Here is a 6118-nt window from a genome sequence, read left to right as displayed (position 1 = left end):
GTGTGTGTGTGTGTGTGTGTGTGTGTGTGTGTGTGTGTGTTTTAGTCAGCTTTTTCACCAGAAGAAGTTCTATAGAAGGGGGGGAGTGCAGTCACCTCTCCCCCAACGTGTCCAAACTAATTATTTATTAATCTTTGCAGCTTTAAATGTATCTAGATGAGTGCAGTAGTTACATTGACCTGTATGAGTTGAAAAGAGCTATGCTATGAAAATGCCCTGTTTCTCCATTATAGTGTGTGTTTGTGTGTGTTAGTGTGTGTGTTAGCGTGTGTTAGCTTTTTCATTTGACATGCCGAGGCTGTTATTATAGTGAATGGTTGCTAGCTGGCTCCCTTATATGTACAAATGCTAATAATATTTTGGATTTATGTTAAGACTTTTTAATTTTGAACAATAATTTGAAGGCCCCCCTGCATTGACTCTGAGGACCCCTCAGGGGTCCCAAACCCCCTGTTGAAGCTTCCTGATCTTGAAAGTGTCATGTCTTTGTTAAAGCTGTGACCTGTAAAGAGCAGGCTGGCTACAGGGTTCTTGCCCGTTTGGTAGAATAATGCTTTGTGACATGATTCCGAGAAATGCCAAAGCAGCAGTCTGTGAGCCAATAATTGAATCCATTATTAAACCAGCTGTTTAATTTAATAGTCCGACTATTGGTTGAAGAGTGGGATGTTCCACAAAACTGCTGCTGCTGGGCAGATCAACAGGATCTGGTGGTTTACGTCCAGGCGGATGGATGTGTGGTAGTGTCAGATAAACAAAAATCACCACAAAATACACATCAGTTGGATTTATAATTGTTGTGTTTTGTGTTCACAAATTTATGGAGGAGCAGCTGTTTGCTTGCAGTGTTAGCTGAAAGCAGGAAACCTTAAACATGTGGGTTTTCTCCATCACTGCTAGCCAACCGCCACAGTGACATTTGTGCTGTATGTAAATTCAAAACATCAACGGTAAGTCAACCAGTGCATTTACATGCCCTGAGGACAAACGTGTGTGTGTGTGTGTGTGTGTGCGTGCGTGCACACTGTGGTTTTTGTGGTGCCTACAGCAGTTTTGCTCATAATGCCGTCAACGTAATCCGACAGAGGTGTTTACACAAAGGCTCCAACAGGCGGACTGTCTTCTTTCTCTGGTGAATATTAAGATTGAAGTGAGGTACATGCTGAGCACACAAGTGGAAATATCACATACCTGGGTGTTTTCATGAGCACACATGTTCAGTTTACGAACGTCTTACACTCTTTTGGATCATTTCAAAGGATTACTTGAAAGTTGACGAGATCTCTTAGTTTCCACAAACTTTGCCGTTCCTTTACTGTGAGCTACATAAAACTAAGTTCTGTCATGTAAACCATCTAATAAAAAATACCGTCAGCTATTTGAGCTACTGTAGTTGCCAGGGGCTTATGTTTTTGTGGAAGTCCCATTGCTTAGAGGAATGTGCTCCTAGCTAGGCTGTATCACCAGAAGAAGTCATAAAGGGGGGGGGGGGTCCACCTGTAGATCCATTTGTAACCACTTTCTGTACAGTGGTAAATCATGTAAATAGTCATTAAAAAGGGTTTAAATGTAGCTATTGACACTTCTTAGAATCTGCAGAACTGTGTTCTGCTTGTGTTCATTTCTCCTATACAATGTTTTGCACCTTTCTGTCTTCCAACATGGAGATAAATCTGCTCGCAACTCAAAAACACTCTGATCTTAGAACTATGACTAAAAGAATGGGTGCTATGTCAGGGAAATATCTATCTTTGTGCGCCTTTTTATTTGGCTCCTTGGCAGGAAATGGATGTGAGCAAGGTCTAGTCAGAAAGAGAGAGCGAGAGAAAGAGGGGGGCAACTCATGAAGAAGATGAAAGGTAGACGATGGCAGAGAGATGCTTGTATAGGGATGGGGGGGGACGCAACAGGAAGGGGAAGCGAGGTGATTAGAGATATCTAGTTAACAAGCATGTGGAAAGGAGAAGAGAAGTGCAAGGAGACGTATGCAACTAACAATTATTTTCATTGTCAATTAATCTGTTTATTTTCTCGTTTAATCAAGTAGTTGTTTGGGAAAATGTCGATCAATGTTTCCCAAAGCCCGATGTGACGTCCTCAAATGTCTTTTTTTTGTCCCCGACTCAAAAATATTCACTTTACTGTCACAGACAAGTAAAAAACTATAAAGTATTACCCTTTAAGAAGCTGGAATCTTTTTTTTACAATAAAAAAATTATAAAAAACAATTCATAGATTATAAAAATAGTTGTTGATTAATCAACTAATTATTTATTAATCTTTGTAGCTGTAGATGTATCTAGATGAGTGCAGTAGTAACATTGACATTGAGAGCTGAAAAGAGCTATGCTATGAAAAGTGTGTGTGTGTCTCTCGCTCCTTCTCTCTCTCCCTCTCTCTCCCCCTCTCTCTCTCCTCCTCTCTCTCCTCCCTGGCACTGATGAGTATAATTTGCACAATGGCCTCACAGGTAACGACAGCAGGAGAGGGGAAAACAAGGGAATGGGGAAGCCGTTATCAGTAGGGCTTCTCTCATGGTGTGGTCCAGTCAAAATAAGATTTTAAATCCCCGAATTTCAAAAGAAAATCAGTACACACTGATTAGGTCCAAAATGTGTGTGATTGTACTGGGCAGCCATCCGTAAACAGCTCTGGTTTTGTCGGCTTCCTTCCCACGAGAGACACTGACATGTCAAACACAGGTGGAACTGATGTTAATGTTACTAGTTCTTAAAAAATGAAAGTTTCTGATGATAACAAAGTCATCATTAAGGGTGAAAATAAACATGCTGTTCATTTTACTTACTGCTATATATCCTCTAATAAGAGGAGAGATTGTTTTCACACTTTATTTCCTATAGAAAATAAAGTGCATTTCTTTCTTCTAACATGATAGAAACAGTTTGGAAACCACTGAAATGACATATGCTGTATACATGTATATATAATGTCATCCATATTGCCTACCCTTTAAAAAGAAAGAAGACTTACCTGGTTTGATGCTTGTTGCATTCAGTTGGATTATGTTTATTTTTGTCAACCCTTGTGTTGTCTTACCGTCAACCATGAAACCTTTCAACACCATTATCGTTTTTTTCCGTCATTTATGTCAATGTTGTGGGTACTTTTTTTAAAATGTTTCTTCCAAAAATTATTTTATATTTCGAATGTTGGTATTTTCAGCACTTATATTGAAGGCTTATTTTTTGCGATTTAAAAAAACCTGAAAACAGGTCGAATTTGACCCAAGGACAACATAAGGGTTAAAATAAAAAAAATAAAAACCTACCACAGAACACCTAGTGGATAAACCGGGAGTGAGCAAAATAAGAATTTAAGAGCTAATAAAGGCCAGCTAAGCTAACGTGACTAGCAAATACATGAACAGTCACACAAATTACCACTGAAAGTAATTAAGAAGGTGGGAAGTTGTGCTTCAGGTAAACATGATTATTTAAATGAAAAGCCAACAAACAATTATATCTTTCACTAAGGTCTTGTTTAAATTGTTCAGAAAAATGCAAATAACGTCATTGAGACCTTTTTATTTTCATTTTTTGGGTGTTTTAGTTGGAGTCGGCCCCAGGGCCACTGCGTCGAGGAGTTAACCTCTGTATGTACGCCTACTCTACCAGCTGAGCTAACCGGCCACTTGTTAACCCTCGTGTTGTCTTCCCGCCGACCTGGAGTCCAAATTTAAAATTAAAAACCTTTTTATCAAGGTTATGGTCGTCTTAGTCGACCCTTTTCTGGCTTTCCCCCAATGATTATGTCACTTTTTCGACGTTTTCTGAGCCTTTTTAAATTTTCATGGGTTATTCCCCAAAATTTCCGTCGCTTTTATTCACACGTTTACCTTTTTTTTTTTTAAGTTCTTTTACCAATTGTTTTTTCTCCAAATGCTGTAAAATTGACAAAAAACACACAAATTCAATGAAAGTAGTGAACTGCTTATTTATTAAACTTGTGAGGTGCGTTGGTGGGAACCATCCATGTTACTTTTTTGGAAAATTAGTTTGAAAGAAACCCAAATTTCGGATATAGAAACTTTTTGGAAAAGGGTCCAATTTGACCCGAAGGAGGGTTAATCCATTTTGATTTACTAGAATTACAAAACATTATTCTTTAAATTGATAATAACTTAATACCAGGGCTAGATAATACCATTAACTACAACAGCAGCAGCGGTTAACAACTGCACCAAAAAGACACGTATAAAGTTAAATGTGAAATATCCATTCTTAGTTCTGAGAGGACAGAGGACATTCAGAAGATGGAGTTTCACACAGGACACACTGGCTGTCTCACTGACACCGCTTTCTTGCAAAATGGAACACACTCACAAAAACACGCGTGGTCTGGCTTCCATTTTAGCACCGAAATGGAGTCCAACTGAGAATCGCAAGTTGTTCCATGTGGAGTCAGAAACTCTTGTCAAAGGGACTTTCAGATTTAGTATCAAATAAGACACAAGGCTGATGCTTTTGTACATAAGGAAACACTAGCTAGAAGGCTCATGTGGTTTGTCTGTGGCTCTTTTTGTGGTGTTGCTTCAGCTAATGACCGAAACGTGCATGCTACTGCTATCCTTTTACCTGTTGTAGCAAGTTTGTATTAGGTCGAAATGAGAAATACAGGGCTGTAAGCAGTTGAGAACTGAATTGGACTGTCTAGTTTTTCTAATCGATGCCACCGGGCTGGCTGACTCAGACTTTTAATTTAAGCACTTATAGAGGCGTGTTCCATAAGGTTTCACTGACATTCAAGCAGAGGTTTGCATTTCTGAATTGTGATGAATTTGAGACCAAAACAAGAAACTGAAAATCTCTCTCATAATACTCCGTACAATTGAATTATTTCTGCTGGCTCTTTTTAACCCTCATGTTGTCCTCGGGTCAAATTGACCCGTTTTCCAATATCAATGTTCTTTTTAACTACCCAAAGTAACATGATTGATTCCACACACACTCTTTGGCAAGTACAAATCTCTACTTTCATTAATTTTGGGGCGTCTTATTCAATTTGTATAGCATTTGAAAAAAAAAGAAAAAGTAAGTTGTTTCGAATTAGTATTGAGTAAAAGTTATTTTACAAAGACATATGCCACTCTGGGATCATCCATCATCAAATCCATTATTCATCCATAGCCAAATGTTCTTCTTCTTCTTCTTCTTCTTCTTCTTCTTAACAATAATAACAGAAATATTAACATTATCTTTATATTGTCTTCTATACTGTATTTCTTGCTAAAATGGATGCTGGACATTTCAATTTGCCAGCGGGAGTCATCCCAAAGAGAAGTCTAAGTCTCTATCAACATATATTCAGTAAATTTAGTCAAAATAATTTCTGCTTTTCTAACTCACACATTAGGTATAATTTCCTATAGATGATGTTTATTGACCAAAAATAATTGTAAAACTAAAGGTAATAAGTTTGTGTTACGTAGTGTTTAAAATGTCCAAAAAGTGTTGAAAAATGGGACAAAAACATAAAAAGTTAAAAACATTGATAAAAAGCATTAATTTTTAAACTTGAGGCAAAAAGTAGCTCGGAAAGTAGCTCTATTAGACAATATATATATATATATATATATATATATATATATATATATATATATATATATATATATATATATATATATATATATATTCTGTACACCTTTGGTTTCACAGTGAGTGAACTGTGAGCCTTTCCTTCTGTAAAATCCTCTTACCCCACATCCTTTTTTATTGCCTCTGACTGCTAGTGTTTGCCTTTTTTATGCATGTGCTGGTTTGGCTTTAGACCAAGACACACTTTTTGATTGCACCATTGACATAAAATCTGAACTTTCATAAAAGAAAAAAAAGAAATAACAGCTTTTTTCTTCTCAGTGACTATAGCAATCAGGTTACAAGCTGCAATGTATGACTTTACCATCCGTCACGGCCACATATGGCTGTCCCTGAGGGAGGTCAGGGGTCATTCACTGCCCACATTCTTCAAGCTATAACTTCCCCGGCCCCCCCACCTCCCCCACACAGACACATTTGAAATGCTTTGTTTGAATCTGTCAGTTACACACACATGCACGCACACACGCAGACATGCAACAACACTGTCTGCTGCTGTTGCC

At 37.9% G+C, this 6118-nt stretch overlaps 1 protein-coding gene across 1 annotated transcript in view; it reads left to right on the top strand.

The window, feature by feature from the left end:
• The window catches only part of ptpn4a (protein tyrosine phosphatase non-receptor type 4a), a 75524-nt gene that overhangs the window by 16569 nt on the left and 52837 nt on the right, over window positions 1-6118 (top strand). The window lies entirely within an intron of this gene.

Source organism: Etheostoma cragini, chromosome 11 (genome assembly GCF_013103735.1).
Source record: "Etheostoma cragini isolate CJK2018 chromosome 11, CSU_Ecrag_1.0, whole genome shotgun sequence".
Taxonomy (NCBI): domain Eukaryota; kingdom Metazoa; phylum Chordata; class Actinopteri; order Perciformes; family Percidae; genus Etheostoma; species Etheostoma cragini.
This window is presented reverse-complemented; position numbering and strand designations above follow the sequence as displayed.